General features: G+C 37.3%; 1 protein-coding gene across 2 annotated transcripts in view; it reads left to right on the top strand.

Moving 5' to 3' along the window:
• Positions 1-17782, top strand: part of FAR1 (fatty acyl-CoA reductase 1) — a 76484-nt gene that overhangs the window by 16799 nt on the left and 41903 nt on the right. The window lies entirely within an intron of this gene.

Genomic DNA, 17782 nt, shown 5'->3' with positions numbered 1-17782 from the left:
TGAGACACCGAGGTTTGCAGCAGAGAAAGTGTTTATTCAGGAGACAGCCAAGTGAGGAGATAGGAGACAGGAGAGCAGATCTCAGATCTGCCTCCCTGAAGGCAAGGGGTTTGAAATATTTATGGGATAAAGAAGCAGGGTGGTATTAGGCATGGGGAAAGGTGATTGGAGGTAGGGAAAAGGTGAGGTAATTGGTGTTCTTTGCAGGCATATCTGAGTTACATGCTTCTTCTTGAGATACATGTCCAAAAATGGAGGCACTTAGCATGATCTGAGGGTGGAGTTTTGAGTCCTCTGACGTCAAAAGGTCATTTATTGGATACCTCTGCAGGCCCAGTTTTAGGGTCAGTGGTCCCAACCAAAAATCTTAGCCAGCTTGAACTGGATAAGAGCTGACTCCAAGTTTCTGGAAAACAGCATAAGCCCCCAATACTGTAGGGACACAGAGGTGTTATCTATAGGGGGTGGTTAAGGAGCCAAAAGAAATAATTAAGATGAGCTTGATCAGTGAAAGCATATTACAAGCAGGGGGTTTTTTAATAAGCTGTTCCCTTAGCTGTTGTTCTGTAAGACAAGCTCAAGAATTTCTTTTAGTCATCAGTTTCTTTTAACCTATGGGACAGTTTCAAATGGTTGACCCTCTCAAGAGTAATGAGCAGTTACTTTACCATATTCTTTGTGGCAGATTGTATTTTCTAAAAGTAGTTGTAACAATGTGTCCCTTCTCACATGTTCTTGTGACCTTGACCATTCTCTCATCCTGAGGTGGAGTTTATGTTCCCTTCCCTTGAATTTGGGTGTTCCTGTGAATCACTTGTGAGCAATAAGGTGAGGTCAGAAAAGGTGAGCTTGTATCCAGCTCACCAAAATACTGGTCCTGAAGTCTTCAACAGCTTTTCAGCAGTATAGCCTGAGATTGCCATGCAGTAAGGAAGCCCAGACTGCCTCATGTGGACAGACCACGTGAAGAGGCTCTAAGATAGGAGCTAGAACTGTTCAGCTAAAACTGCTTATTCGAGCCCTTCTCAAATTCCTAACTCTCAGAAACTATGAGAGAGAATAAAAATGATTATTGTTTTAAGATGTTGTTTTAGAGTAATTTTGTTACATAGCAATAGATAATCAGAACAGTACTTTCCCTGAATCTGCTACTATATACTGAGATTTGTCAGTGTACAGATGTACAGTCAGTGATATACCCCAATGGTTTGTTCTGGGATCTGAACATTAACTTTATTTTGGTCTTTACCTTTGACATATAAAACTTTTTTCTATCTTTCTTTCCTGTGCCCATTTGGAAAAGCCATTCCATCCTTAACTATTTAGTAGAATGTATTTTGGTAATTGAAATTGTCATGTTTGTTGGCAAGTGTCCATGATATGTTTATTATGTCATGAGAGCATATGATCATCTTTAGAAGGCCTTTTGCTCTGTACCTTAATTTTAGTTACTATGATATTTGGCCTTCTATTAGTTTCCTAGGGCTGCTGTAACAAAGTACTACAAACTGGGTGGCTTAAAACAACAGATATTTATTGTCTCAGTTCTGGAGGTTAGACGTCCAAAATCCATGCTCTGTCCGAAACCTGTAAGGGAATTCTTCCTTGCTTCTTCCTAGTTTTTTCTTAGCAATTTTGATATTCCTTGGCTTGTAGCTGTGTAACTCCAGTCTCTGCTTTTGTTGTCAGGTGGAGTTCTCCCTGTGTATCTCTGTGTCTTTACATGCCTCTCCTCTTATAAGGACACCAGTGATGTTGGATTAGAGACCCATTCTGCTCCAGTGTTATATCATTTCCCTTAACTAATTACACCTTTGACAACCCCGTTTCCAAATAAGGTCACACTCTGAAGTCCTAGGGATTAGGATTTCAACATATCTTTTTAGGGGGAACACAGTTCAATCCATAACAGGCTTCAAGGGAGACTGATATAATTATGTTTTAACCATTTATTTACACATTTTTACTCCAGATTAGATGTGAATGGGGTTTTTAATCAGTGATCATGAAGCTCTATTCTCTGCAGTTTAGGTCCCCTTTCTCTCTAGCATACACACATAAAATTTGATAGTAGTTTTTTACTGTTTACGCTCATTGACCCTTTTGAGAATCTGATAAGAGCAGTGGATTTTTCCCCTAGAAAAAATGTACAGATATATGCACAGGAGTGCACACTTGTACACACACACATAAACACACTCAAAACAATATTTTGCATGAAACTTTTAACATGTTCTTGGATTTCCCCGCCAGCCCCCAAGCCTGTTCATGAACTTCTGGATTAGAGAGTTATTAATTCCCATCAGTTACAGATGCCTAATTTCTATTTCCCTTTTAGTGGAAAAGCAAATGAAAAGGAAAAATAATGAGGAAGCAAAGTATGTATATGGAATCCCCTCATGATCATTGTAGCTCAGTGCAGCTTTTTGGGGAATTTTCATAATTCTGTGATATTTACCATGTGCTTAGTCTCTTTTCTGCTTCCATTCCCGTTCCCTTAGCCATGTATAACCTTTGGCTACATAAAATTATAAGTAATGTTAGACTTTTATGTAAAAAAGAATAATCTATGTAGTTTTAGACCTGTACACAGTATCTAAACCAAGCTTTGTATCTTGCAACAGTGTTGGGTTAACTCTTTACCTCTTTAAATTATGTGTTAGTTTTTGATTATTATATCAAGATTTTTTTGAACATGGTAGCCGTCTAGGGTTTCTGAGTCTGCGACAGGATTATATTCTGTGCTCTTCTTCACTTGTAGCCTTTTCTCCAAAATAATATCGCCCAAGCTTCACCCCTGAACATCTTATCTTAATGGGCTTTCCTTTTAAAAATACAGATTTTTAAGTACACCTTGAAAAAGGCAATAGGTCATGTCTTTGTGTTGTGTTTAGTCTCTGGCATATCTGTGTTTCTGAAGCCTGTCATTCATTTATTATTATTATTTTTTTTGAAAATATTATATCAAACAGTTATTTACTGTCCATTTTAGAGTGATATGCATAGTAACTCTAGTAATAGTGAAATCATAGGCGATGGATATTTAGACTGTGCTGGTTTCTCATTGATGCCTTTCTTAGTAGTTCATTTTTCTTTTTATTTATTTATTTATTTATCTATCTATTTATTTATTTATTTATGGCTGTGTTGGGTCTTCGTTTCTGTGCGAGGGCTTTCTCCAGTTGCGGCAGGTGGGGGCCACCCTTCATCATGGTGCGCGGGCCTCACTATCGTGGCCTCTTGTTGCGGAGCACAGGCTCCAGACGCGCAGGCTCAGTAGTTGTGGCTCACGGGCCTAGTCGCTCCATGGCATGTGGGATCTTCCCAGACCAGGGCTTGAACCTGTGTCCCCTGCATTGGCAGGCAGATTCTCAACCACTGCACCACCAGGGAAGCCCCAATAGTTCATTTTTCTGAATGTGGAATATTCAGAATCTTTATTTAGAGCAGGGGTTGGCAAACTGTGACCTGCAAACTGTTTTCCTGTCTTTGTGAATAAAGTTTTATTGAAACAGAGCCATGCCCATTTGTTTACTTACTGTTCATGGCTGATTTTGTGCCCCAAATGGCAGAATGGAGTAGTTGCTACTAAGATTGTATGGCCCACAAGCTGAAAATATTTACTACTTGACCCTTTACAGAAACCTTTGCCAACTCTTGGTTTAGAGTATTTTGGAATTAATTCCCCCTCTTTTAAGGATATTTGAAATTCTTTTTTTTTTTTTTTTTAACTTTTTCAGCCATGGAATCTAAGGGATATTAAAAGACCATTTAGCATTCTATCTACTGCTGCTTGAATTTCCTCCAGTACTCCTGCCAAGTGGTCCTCCAGCTTAGAGGTGTAGTAGGATTATGAGACAAAACAGCATTGGCTGTGTCTGTGTTAAACACAGAATTGTCCCTGATTGGGAGTCAATCAGTGACTCCCAATAAAAAGATAGATGAAATAGCTTATTCTTTGTCTCTTTGCTCTCCCCACTGTCTCCATTGGTAGGTTATTTACTTTGGGTTTGTTTACATGCTAGAGGCACAGAGGAGCCACTTTTTAAGAGGAAGACAACTAAGTAGATCCTGGTTTAAGGTGTAGCTGTAGGTGGAAATTTATAGGAAGCTTGAATGAATGTTTAGACATTGTCTAGAGATTTTCATATTCAGTGCTTAGTTTCCCTAAATAAATTTATAGCAGCTAAAACATGGAACTAAGAGTTCTTACAATTACCTTTTGTCAGTTTTTACTGTATGTTCAATAAATACTGGTGCAGAAAGAAACATATAGGTAGAGCCAGTCTCACTGCAGAACTTCACTGCAGAACTGTGTTTGGTAATTCTGTGTACTTGACTCCTTGGTGAACATGGTGAACATAGGGGTCCTCTCAGGAGATGGGAGAGAGTGGTATCTGATCCAAAGATCAACATTATCCAGACGGGGGAAGAATTTCTCACATTCCATTTAGGAAATCCAGCCTGCTAAAGTCTTGTTAAACAACAGTTTCATAGTTAAAACATCATCTGGTTTTTAATCTAGTAGGTTTGCCATCTAATAAAGAAATGAAATAATAACTCAAGTAATAAAGATTAGCAGAAGAAAGATATTACACTTTTTTTCTTAACACAATGCTCGTCTTTTATTTTTCACTTTAGAAAAGATTTTTCATACTTTTTTTCTCATAGATGAAAGTAAGTTTGTAAATTGTTAGAGGACAAAAGATAGTATAGACTGGCTAATTGATGGGAAAATATACACTTTCAAATATTTTTTTGGTACCTTCTGATTTTTCTATTTACTGGCTCTACCTGTATGTTTCTTTCTGCACCAGTAGTTAAAAATACATAACACATGCACTTCATACATAATTTTAAATTGTGCAAAAGGATATACAGTGAAAAGCAAATGCCTGTCATTTCTCTTCCCTAGTTATCCAGTTCTCCCTCCCAGAGGAAACCATTATTACCAGTTTTTTGGCTTTTTTGCCAGAAAAATCTGTGTATTTATAAACATATGCATTCATTTTTTCATTCCTTTTCCATAAAAGGTGGTATATCATATAGAGTATTACATCTTGGCTTTTAAAATTAATCATGAATGCTGTGTTTCATATCAGTATAAGTTGAACCACCTCTTTCCTTTTTTAGTCCTCAGAGGTTTGGTTTAAACCTACTTCTCCTAAAATCATTAATTTCCTTCCCAGAATTAAAAAAAGGGTATATGTGCATGTGACTGTAACAGTATATAGTCCAGAGATAAAGTAGCTATTAGTTTTACTTTGGTAATAAAAATTTTTTCCTAGTCTAAAAATTACACTCATAAGTAAATGATCATTTCCATAAAAAAAAGATAATTAAAGTTTTTTAGACTGAAATATTACAGATCAGACTGACTGCTGAGGGACCACAGAGAAATCACTGCCAATGAAGTAGGGGGAAGATGAATAAGGAAATGTAATTATGTGCCCAGCCTTAATCCTTACACAAATGCTATGAAGTGAAGGGGTGGTGGTGTATATGCTGTCTATATGTTTTAGAGATGAGGAAACTACAGAAACAAACAGATAAGTAAGCTCACCCCCAAGATAAATGGATGAGCCTGGATTCCAGCCCAGCCCTGCTAGACTCAGAGCCCAAAGGTCCCCACTACATCATGGCATTGGGTTATCTGAAAGGCTTGTTTCCACAAAGGGGGCCTACCTTATTTATCAGGAAGCAGTTTATAACAGGGCCAGATTCAAGAGTACTGAAAATGGCTTCACTAGAGACTTAATTTCTTAATAGCTTATGTAAGGGAGGAAGACTTTTCTTCTATCCTTTTATGTTCTAGGACTGATGCCTGCAAATTAAACTGACAAAAGACATTAATAGAAAAGGCATATGTATATTTTTAAAATGTGCATAAAGGCTTCACAGAAAAGTGAAAACCCAAAAAAAGATGGTTAGACTTGAGAGCTTATATACCATATTAACAAAGGGTTATAAATTATGGAGAAGTGACTAGACAAAGGAAAAGGAGTTTGGGCTTCTAGGGGCAATAAATTGTGGGAAGGTAAATATGTGGGAAAACTAATAGAAGGTATCGGTTGCTAACATTCCATCTTCTTCCTGGCCATAAAACTCACCCAGAGAGTCCTCATTACGGCAGCCCTCATTTCTTGGAAGTTTCTGCTTTTAATCAGATGAGGGAAGCTCTGAGAAGAATTCTTTCTGCATCTGTTGAATCTCAGTTCCTTCAGCTCAAAGTAACCCATGTGCTGTTAATGATAAGCTTTGGGGTGCAAATTCTGATCCCATACTCCCTTACACACAGAACTCACTGTTTTTCAAAGGTAGTTAAGTGTGATACATAGTATATATATTGGTATAGATATTTGCATATATTGGTATAGATATTTATAGAAACATGTTTGAATTTTGTTATTAATCTTAAGCAAGACCTTAAGAAGCTCTCAGAGCTTATTCTCTTTACCTTATCTTATTACCTCTACTGCCCTGAGTTTTTTGTTTCTAGTCTTCCAATAAATAGTTCTGTTTAGGAAAGGTCTTTCAGTGGGTTGGGTAGAGTAGAGTTGGAAATGAATCCACTAACCTTCGATAAGTGTTTATTTCTTAACCTGAGAATGATGTCTTTTTATTCAAACTGATAGTGGCAATAGTTAAGTCGGCTTCGGTGGTCTTGTGAGTCGAGTTCTAAGTTTGACAACAGACCTTTTCCTTTCTCATTCTCTTTGTTGGGTGCCTCTGGAAATGGCCTTCAGGGGAATACTGGTAAAGTCTAATTGCTTTTGAGCTTTAATTGTTTAAGAGTCTACTTGAACCAGTTAATAGTCTCATTTCTAAACTGTGTTGCTGAATTGGCCCATCAACTTTTACTGTGAAATGGTGTGGAGTTTTAAGGATTTTTCAGCCAGAATTTGCTTTATTTCATATGCTAAAATCTTCTGTGGAGCAGATTCTTGTCTGTTACATGCCAAGGAGACCCTGTAGTAAAGATACTGTCCATTTCCTCTTATAGTGAATCATACAACTTTAGAAATGGAAAGGAAGACCATCTATTCCAGCCTCTTCACTTTCCTGAACTTCTCTTCCAGTGCTGTGCACTCACTCCTTACCTATGAGTTGATGCCTTTACCTCACTGTAGGACAAGTGGAAACTTTTTATACTCTCTATAAATGTGGAATTTAGTTAGAAGATACTGGTTTAAATTTGCCTCTGTCTATATATAGGTGCTGAGTGACCTTAGGCAAGAAAAATTATTAAGAAGACTTGTAGGAAATTGTATCGGAAAGCATGAGAGATATAGTTTTTTGTGCTTAATCTCTCCTTTTCCTGTCTTCCTTTTATTATTTATTTTTCTCATCACTGATGAGTCTTCTGTAAAACTTTGCTTCAAGCCCATGGACCCACCCCGTTCCTCTCACCGTATCCTAATCTCCATGTACTTGTTCACATTTGTCTTTCTGCTTAGCAAGTTTCTGAAACAACTACTTGACAGTATATTAAAAGTCTTAATTAATTTGAGTTGTTTTTAACGCTAATATAGGCAAAGGAATTCCCATTTCTTGGCACTAAAGAGCTGCTTTTTTTTTTTTTTTGGCAGATTTTTGTGGTTTTCATGTTACTGTAATACCCCAGTCTCTCACTTTGATTGCTTTGTCTATTTAAAGAACTCTTTTTTAAAAATTTAAGTTTATATTTTTAGTTTTTTACACATGTCCACTTTTTTTTGGATTTTCCTCCCATCTAGGTCACCACGGAACACCGAGTAGTGCTCCCTGTACCACCCAGCAGACTCTCACCAGTCATCCACTTTATACACAGTATAAAGAACTTTTTTAAAAAGTTGAAAATGAGAGAAGGAACTTGTCTCTAATTATTTATCTTAACTAGGTTTCTGAAAGTAGTGAGACAACATGACTGGCTTTCCATTAATTTTAGGACATCTATTAAGAGACTACAATTATGTTACAAGGGTGCAGTTTATATTGATTGAGTGAGTGCTATCTTAGAATTATCTGTGGTTTCTCCATTTGCGTCCATTCCAGGCTCTTTTTGCCCATGAACCTGCATGTTCTCCTTTTATAGATAAGGAAACAGGTTAAGAGTAGTAGTTTTATCTTAGGATCTCATGGCTTCAAAGTGACAGAGCCTGGACCTCAGCCACTAGTAAGTGAAGGTGCTTTGTAATATGTTCTCTTAATGTAAGTTTATGTGCATAATATAAAACCCACTAGGAAAACCCACTTTAGCAAGAAAGCCTCGAAAGTAATTTTGATATTTGGTACCCACCATTTTGCTGGTCTTCTGAAAGATTTCTGCCTCTATAACTTTTGAACCATAGGATAAGGTACTTTTTGAAGAAAATACCCAGCTGCCACTGCTAGGTGGTGTATCCTAAGGCATCTCAAGAACAGTGAAAATAAATATGAATCATGTTTCACAGCTTCTCTGCCCTGGCACATGGAATAATATTGCTGCTTTTCTCATTATTGCAGTGCTGCAGCTACTTTTTAACAGTTGATAGGAGCTTTAGATATTTTCCTATGTAAGTGGAATCACACAGTAGGAATCTAAACAGCATGCTCTGGAAGGATTGGCAGCATTTCTTTCCTGGCTTCTGCTTTTCCTGTAGCTTTTGGCCATACTAGCAGGACTATGTGGAAGATGTGATAAGTCTAGACTTTCTTTAAAAGGAGTGCTCAATTGTACTTGCTTTGCCAGTAAGTTAATAGGGTAAAGTATATTGGTGGGTGGGGGAATCAAGAATACCTGGAGACAGAGTTTAAAAATACTTGGTGCTTGTAAAGTTTTTGGTTGCGTTGTGATAAAGTTGGGGAGCTGTGGGAATCTGTTCTTTCTTCCATGAAGAGAACCTTAAGGATAAAATCACATGCAATTAGCTTTAAGCTAGTTACCTGAAACTGGTAAGAAGTAGTTTCATTCTACAACTCTCTTAGCAAATAATCTTTATACTGTTAAGGAGAGAGTATTAAGTTCGGTAAAAATTTTCTGTTGTTTGGTGTTAACAGATTTTTATAGGGAGGGTGTCCTGGTAGGTGAGGAAGAAAGTATGTAGTTGTGTTTTTTTTAGGGTTGAGGCAATCACATATTCAGGCTATAAATCCTCAATTATTAAAGGGCAAACTGCTTAGTATCTTTTTCTGTCTTAAATGCATGTGTACACCTATGGAAAACTTTCTGGTTCCTTGTATCTGGTAGGGGCTTAATAAATATTTCTTGAATAGATTTTTACATATGAAGAAAATGAAGCTCAGAGAATTAAATAACTTGTTCTAGGTCATGTGTCCAGGACACTGTGTTTAATATATATTTAGTATGTAATTGTCATTAATACTTACCAGATTTGTTAGGTGTATTGATGCAGAATTATTCTTCATTTCTCCCCTATGACAACATTTTAACTTTAATGCTCTATAGTTTTAATTAGGTTTGGGGGTCAACGAAGTCTTGAAATAGTCTTATTAGACCTGAAGCAGGTTATAAGTAGAGTAACCATACTGTGAAAACTGGAACACTTTTGAGAAGAGGGGGCTCTAATCAAAGTTAAGCTGGAATAATGTGTAAAACCAGGCTTATTCCAGGAAAACCAGGACATATATGGTCACCCAATATTTACTTTTATTTTTTACAGTAAACTTTTTATTGACATGTAACATACCTTCAGAAAGTCCATAAATCCTGTGTACAACTTGACGAGTTTTAAAAAATGAGCCACTCAGATCAAGAAATAGAACATAACCAGTATCCCAGAAGCCTCCCTCACACCCTTTTTGGTCACTACCTCTTCCTCCCCTGGAATATAACCATTGTTCTGACTTTTAACTGTAGATGATTTTTGCCTGTTTTTGAACTTTATATGCATGATATCATACAGTATACACCTTTTGTGTCTGGCCTCTTTGGCTCAGTGTTCTTTTTGTGAGCCCCATCCATGTGGTGTATAGGATAATTCCTTCATTCTCATTGTTTTTTAATATTCCATTGTATGAATATACTATAGTTTATGTAATATACTATTGACAGACATTGGGTTTTTAAAATTTTGGGTCAGTAGGAGTAGTGCTGCCACAAACATATAAACATTGTTTATGAGTCTTTTGGTAAACAGATGTACTCATTTCTGTTGGGTATATAATCAGGAATGGAACTGCTACATCATATGATATGTGATTGTTTAGCTTTATTAGGTAGTACCACTTTTACTAAGTGTTATAACAATCTGCACTTCCTCCAGCAGTAGATGAGAGTTCCATTTTTCTCTCTCTGCAACTTTACCAATACTATGTGTTGTCTGTCTTTTTCATTTTAGCCATTCTGGGGACAGTGTACCAGGATCACATTGAGGTTTGATAACTAATGAAGTTCAGCCCTTTTTTTTTTTTTTTTTAAATTGTATTTTTATTTATTTATTTTTGGTTGTATTGGGTCTTCGTTGCTGTGTGCAAGCTTTCTCCAGTTGCGGGGAGCGGGGGCTGCTCTTCATTGCATGTGCGGGCTTCTCATTGCGGTGGCTTCTCTTGTTATGGAGCACAGGCTCTAGGTTCGCGGGCTCAGTAGTTGTGGCACACAGGCATAGTTGCTCCGTGGCATGTGGGATCTTCCCAGACCAGGGATCGAACCCGTGTCCCCTGCATTGGCAGGTGGATTCTTAACCACTACGCCACCAGGGAAGTCCTCAGCCCTTTTTTATGTGCTAATTGGCCATTTGGATATTTTTTTATAATGCCATTTGGATACTCTCCTTTATGCTTCCTTTTCTGTTCAAGCCTTTCCCATTTTTGTATTGTTTTTTTCACTTCTCCTTATTGATTTGTAGTTCTTCATATATTCTGGGTAGTAATCAGTTGTCATTTATACGTACTACTGCAAATATCTTTTACCTGCTTTGCCTTTTCTCTCTGTTAATAGTGTTGTGGGATGAACTCAGTTTTAGTGTCTTCCAGTTTATCAATATTTTTCCTTTTTGGTTAGTAGCACTTCTTGTGTCCTATTTAATAAATGTTTGCCTACCCCATGATCATGGAAATGTTCTGTGTCATCTTTAGAATCATAACTATTTTACCTTTCACGTTTGGGTGTATAGTCTGTCTGGAATTCATTTTTGTGTGTGGTGTGGTATAGAAGTCAAGATTCATTTTTTGCTATATGGATATCCAATTGATTGTACTCTTCTCTTCTTGTCCCAACACTACATTTCTGTAGCTTTATAATACATCTTGATACATGGTAATATAAGTTCTCCAGCTTTGTTGTTCTTAGTGCTTGTCTTGGCTACTCTTGGCCCTTTGCATTTCTGTAACATTTTAGAGTCTTAGTTTCCATACATAAACAAAAACAGCTTAAATTTTGATTGGGATTGTATTGAATCTAAGGAATGTAGTACATCTCTCCATTTATTTAAGTATTGTTTGATTTCTCTCAGTGTTTTGTAGTTTTCCATTAATATCTTTTACATTTATTTCTAATTTTTGGTGTTCTCAAAAAAAATAATTCAGGGGCTTCCCTGGTGGTGCAGTGGTTAAGAATCCGCCTGCCAATGCAGGGGACACGGGTTCGAGCCCTGGCCCGGGAAGATGCCACATGCCATGGAGCAACTAAGCCTGTGCGCCACAACTACTGAGCCTGTGCTCTAGAATCCGTGAGCCACAGCTACTGAAACCCATGTGCCTAGAGCCTGTGCTCCGCAACAAGAGAAGCCACTGCAATGAGAAGCCCGCGCACCACAACAAAGACCCAACTCAGCCAAAAAAAAAAAAAAAAAAAAAAATTTCGTTGAGGTGAAATTCACATAATATAAAATTAATCACTTTAAAGTGAAAAATTCAATGACATTTGCTACATTCACAGTGTTGTGCAGCTGCCACCTCTGTCTAGTTCCAGAATTCCTTCACTCCAAAGTAAAGCTCCTGAAGCAGTTTTCCTCCACTGCCCACTCTCTCCACTCTTCAGCTCCTGCCAACCACCAGTCTGCATTGTCTCTATGGATTTATCTATTCTGGATATTTCATATAAATGAAATCCTATAGTGTGTGATCTTCTATATCTGATTTTTTAAACTTAGTATGTTTTTGAGGTTCATCCCCCATTGTAGTACGTGTCAGTACTTCATTCCTTATTATGACTGAATAATAGTCCACTATATATACCATGATTTGTTGATCCATTCATTTGTTGATGGACTTTTGGGCTGTTTGTACTATTTCACTGTTGTAAACACTGCTGCTATAAACAAGCGTGTACATGTACTTTTTGAGTACCTATCTGCAGGTCTTTTGGGGTGTATACCTAGGAGCAGAATTTCAGGGGCATACGATAATTTTTTGTTTAACTTTTTGAGGAACTGCCAAACTTTCCCACAGCAGCTGAATCACTTTTCATTCCCATCAGCAATGTGCATGAGTTCCAGTTTCTCTGCATCCTCATCAATTGATACTTGATATTTTCTATAATTTTTTTGTGTTTTGGATGGTATTATAAGTGGTATAGTTTTTATTTTAACTTTATTTCTTGTGTGTTGGTGGTGTATAGAAATACATTTGTTTTTTTTTTCTGTATAAACCTTGTATCTAGTTCTTAAATTCACTTGGTATTTCTAATAGTTTACTTATGTATTGATTGAATTTTCTACGTACATTTGCATTTCTGATTTCCAATGCTTTCTTTTTTTTTTTTTAAACATCTTTATTGAAGTATAATTGCCTTACAATGGTGTGTTAGCTTCTGCTTTATAACAAAGTTAATCAGTTATACATATACAATATGTTCCCATATCTCTTCCCTCTTGCATCTCCCTCCCTCCCACCCTCCCCATCCCACCCCTCTAGGTGGTCACAAAGCACCGAGCTGATCTCCCTGTGCTATGTGGCTGCTTCCCACTAGCTATCTATTTTACATTTGGTAGTGTATATATGTCCATGACACTCTCTCACCCTGTCACATCTCACCCCACCCCCTCCCCATATCCTCAAGTCCATTCTCTAGTAGGTCTGTGTCTTTATTCCCGTCTTGCCACTAGGTTCTTCATGGCCTTTTTTTTTTTTTTTCCTTAGATTCCGTATATATGTGTTAGCATACTGTATTTGTTTTTCTCTTTCTGACTTACTTCTTTCACTCTGTATGACAGACTCTAACTCCATCCACCTCATTACAAATACCTCCATTTCATTTCTTTTTATGGCTGAGTAATATTCCATTGTATATATGTGCCACATCTTCTTTATCTATTCATCTGTCGATGGGCATTTAGGTTGCTTTCATGACCTGGCTATAGTAAATAGTGCTGCAATGAACATTGGGGTGCATGTGTCTTTTTGGATTATGGTTTTCTCTGAGTATATGCCCAGTAGTGGTATTGCTGGGTCATATGGTAATTCTATTTTTAGTTTTTTAAGGAACCTTCATACTGTTCTCCATAGTGGCTGTATCAATTTACATCCCCACCAACAGTGCAAGAGGGTTCCCTTTTCTCCACACCCTCTCCAGCATTTGTTGTTTGTAGATTTTCTGATGATGCCCATTCTAACTGGTGTGAGGTGATACCTCATTGTAGTTTTGATTTGCATTTCTCTAATAATTAGTGATGTAGAGCTGCTTTTCATGTGCTTCTTGGCCATCTGTATGTCTTCTTTGGAGAAATGTCTATTTAGGTCTTCTGCCCATTTTTGGGTTGGGTTGTTTGTTTTTTTAATATTGAGCTGCATGAGCTGTTTATATATTTTGGAGATTAATCCTTTGTCCGTTGATTCATTTGCAAATATTTTCTCCCATTCTGAGGGTTGTCTTTTCGTCTTGTTTGTAGTTTCCTTTGCTTTGTAAAAGCTTTTAAGTTTCATTAGTCCCGTTTGTTTATTTTTGTTTTTATTTCCATTACTCTAAGAGGTGGATCAAAAAACGTCTTGCTGTGATTTATGTCAAAGAGTGTTCTTCCTATGTTTTCCTCTAAGAGTTTTATAGTTTCTGGCCTTACATTTAGGTCTCTAATCCATTTTGAGTTTATTTTTGTGTATGGTGTTAGGGAGTGTTCTAATTTCATTCTTTTACATGTAGCTGTCCAGATTTCCCAGCACCTCTTATTGAAGAGACTGTCTTTTCTCCATTGTATATCCTTGCCTCCTTTGTCATAGATTAATTGACCATAGGTGCGTGGGTTTATCTCTGGGTTTCTATCCTGTTCCATTGATTATTTCTCTTTTTGTGCCAGTACCATATTTTCTTGATTACTGTAGCTTTGTAGTATAGTCTGAAGTCAGGGAGTCTGATTCCTCCAGCTCCGTTTTTTTCTCTCAAGATTGCTTTGGCTATTTGGGGTCTTTTGTGTCGCCATACAAATTTTAAGATTTTTTGTTCCAGTTGTGTGAAAAATGCCATTGGTAATTTGATAGGGAATGCATTGAATCTGTAGATTGCTTTGGGTAGTATAGTCATTTTCACAATATTGATTCTTCCAATCCAAGAACATGGTATATCTCTCCATCTGTTTGTATCATTAATTTCTTTCATCAGTGTCATATTGTTTTCTGCATCCAGGTCTTCTGTCTCCCTAGGTAGGTTTATTCCAAGGTATTTTATTCTTTTTGTTGCAGTGGTGAATGGGAGTGTTTCCTTAATTTCTCTTTTAGATTTTTCATCATTAGTGTATAGGAATGCAAGAGATTTCTATGCATTAATTTTGTATCCTGCAACTTGACCAAATTCATTGATTAGCTCTAGTAGTTTTCTGGTGGCATCTTTAGGATTCTGTATGTATAGTATCATGTCATCTGCAAACAGTGACAGTTTTACTTCTTCTTTTCCAATTTGTATTCCTTTTATTTCTTTTTCTTCTCTGATTGCCGTGGCTAGGACTTCCAAGACTATGTTGAATAATAGTGGTGAGAGTGGACATCCTTGTCTTGTTCCTGATCTTAGAGGAAATGCTTTCAGTTTTTCACCATTGAGAATGATGTTTGCTGTGGGTTTGTCGTATATAGCCTGTATTATGTTGAGGTAGGTTCCCTCTATGCCTACTTTCTGGAGAGTTTTTATCATAAATAGGTGCTGAATTTTGTCAAAAGCTTTTTCTGCATCTGTTGAGATGATCATATGGTATTTATTCCTCAGTTTGTTAATATGGTGTATGACATTGATTGATTTGCATATATTGAAGAATCCTTGCATCCCTGGGATAAATCCCACTTCATCATGGTGTATGATCCTTTTAATGTTTTGTTGCATTCTGTTTGCTAATATTTTGTTGAGGATTTTTGCGTCTATATTCATCAGTGATATTGGTCTGTAATTTTCTTTTTTTGTAGTATCTTTGTCTGGTTTTGGTATCAGGGTGATGGTGGCCTCATAGAATGAGTTTGGGAGTGTTCCTTCCTCTGCAATTTTTTGGAAGTGTTTGAGAAGGATAGATGGTAGCTCCTCTCTAAATGTTTGGTAGAATTCACCTGTGAAGCCATCTGGTCCTAGACTTTTGTTTGTTGGAAGATTTTTAATCACAGTTTCAATTTCAGTGCTTGTGATTGGTCTGTTCATTTTTGCTATTTCTTCCTGGTTCAGTCTTGGAAGGTTATGCCTTTCTAAGAATTTGTCCATTTCTTCCAGGTTGTCCATTTTATTGGCATAGAGTTGCTTGTAGTAGTATCTTAGGATGCTTTGTACTTCTGCAGTGTCTGTTGTAACTTATCCTTTTTCATTTCTAATTTTATTGATTTGAGTCCTCTCCTCCTTTTTCTTGATGAGTCTGGCTAATGGTTTATCAATTTTGTTTATCTTCTCAAAGAACCAGCTTTTAGTTTTGTTGATCTTTGCTATTGTTTTCTTTGTTTCTATTTCATTGATTTCTGCTCTGATCTTTATGATTTCTTTCCTTCTGCTAACTTTGGGTTTTGTTTGTTCTTCTTTCTCTAGTTCCTTTAGGCATAAGGTTAGATTGTTTATTTGAGCTTTTTCTTGTTTCTTGAGGTAGGTTTGTATTGCTATAAACTTCCCTCTTAGAACTGCTTCTGCTGCATCCCATAGGTTTTGAATCGTGTTTTCATTGTCTTTTGTCTCTAGGTATTTTTTGATTTCCTCTTTGATTTCTTCAGTGATCTATTGGTTATTTTGTAACATATTGTTTTGTCAAAATATAAACAGACCAATCACAAGCACTGAAATTGAAACTGATTAAAAATCTTCCAACAAACGAAAGTTCAGGACCAGATGGCTTCAAAGGTGAATTCTACCAAACATTTAGAGAAGAGCTAACACCCATCCTTCTCAAACTCTTCCAGAAAATTGCAGAGGAAGGAACACTCCCAAACTCATTCTATGAGGCCACCACCACCCTGATACCAAAACCAGACAAAGATACTACAAAAAAGAAAATTACAGACCAATATTACTGATGAATATAGATGCAAAAGTCCTCAACAAAATACTAGCAAACAGAATGCAACAACACATTAAAAGGATCATACACCATGATGAAGTGGGATTTATCCCAGGGATGCAAGGATTCTTCAATATATGCAAATCAATCCATGTGTTTGTGTTCTTTACTTTTTTTTCCCTTTAATTGCTTTCTAATCCCATAGCGTGTGGTCACAAAAGATGCTTGATATGATTTGAATTTTCTAAATTTACTGAGGCTTGATTTGTGACCCCAGATGTGATCTATCCTGGAGAATGTTCCATGTGCACTTGAGAAGAAAGTGTAATCTGCTGTTTTTGGATGGAATGTTCTATAGATATCAATTAATTCTGTCTGGTCTGTTGTGTCATTTAAAGCTTGTGTTCCCGTATTATCTGTTTGGATGATCTGTCTGTTGATGTAAGTGAGGTGTTAAAGTCCCCCACTATTATTGTGTTACTGTCGATTTCCTCTTTTAGAGCTGTTAACAGTTGCCTTATGTATTGAGGTGCTCCTGTGTTGGGTGCATATATATTTACAATTGTTATATCTTCTTGGATTGATGCCTTGATCATTATGTAGTGCCCTTCCTCTTCTCTTGTAACGTTCTTTATTTTAAAGTCTATTTTAAATTTTTTTTTTTTAATTTATTTTATTTATGGCTGTGTTGGGTCTTCGTTTCTGTGCGAGGGCTCTCTCCAGTTGTGGCAAGCAGGGGCCACTCTTCATCGCGGTGCGCGGGCCTCTCGCTATCGCGGCCTCTCTTGTTGCGGAGCACAGGCTCCAGACGCGCAGGCTCAGCAATTGTGGCTCACGGGCCCAGCCGCTCCGCGGCATGTGGGATCTTCCCAGACCAGGGCTCGAACCCGTGTCCCCTGCATTGGCAGGCGGATTCTCAACCACTGCGCCACCAGGGAAGCCCTAAAGTCTATTTTATCTGATATGAGTTTTGCCACTCCAGCTTTCTTTTGATTCCATTTGCATGGAATATCTTTTTTCCATCCCCTCACTTTCAGTCTGTATGTGTTCCTAGGTCTGAAGTCGGTCTCTTGTAGACAGCATATATATGGGTCTTGTTTTTGTATCCATTCAGCCAGTCTGTGTCTTTTGGTTGGAGCATTTAATTCATTCACGTTTAAGGTAATTATCAATATGTACGTTCCTATTACCATTTTCTTAATTGTTTTGGGTTTGTTTTTGTAGGTCCTTTTCTTCTCTTGTGTTTCCCACTTAGAGAAGTTCCTTTAGCATTTGTTGTAGAGCTGGTTTGATGGTGCTGAATTCTCTTAGGTTTTGCTTGTCTGTAAAGCTTTTGATTTCTGCATCGAATCTGAATGAGATCCTTGCCAGGTAGAGTAATCTTGGTTGTAGGTTCTTCCCTTTCATCACTTTAA

This window comes from Balaenoptera acutorostrata, chromosome 9 (assembly GCF_949987535.1).
Source record: "Balaenoptera acutorostrata chromosome 9, mBalAcu1.1, whole genome shotgun sequence".
In the NCBI taxonomy this organism is placed as follows: domain Eukaryota; kingdom Metazoa; phylum Chordata; class Mammalia; order Artiodactyla; family Balaenopteridae; genus Balaenoptera; species Balaenoptera acutorostrata.
This window is presented reverse-complemented; position numbering and strand designations above follow the sequence as displayed.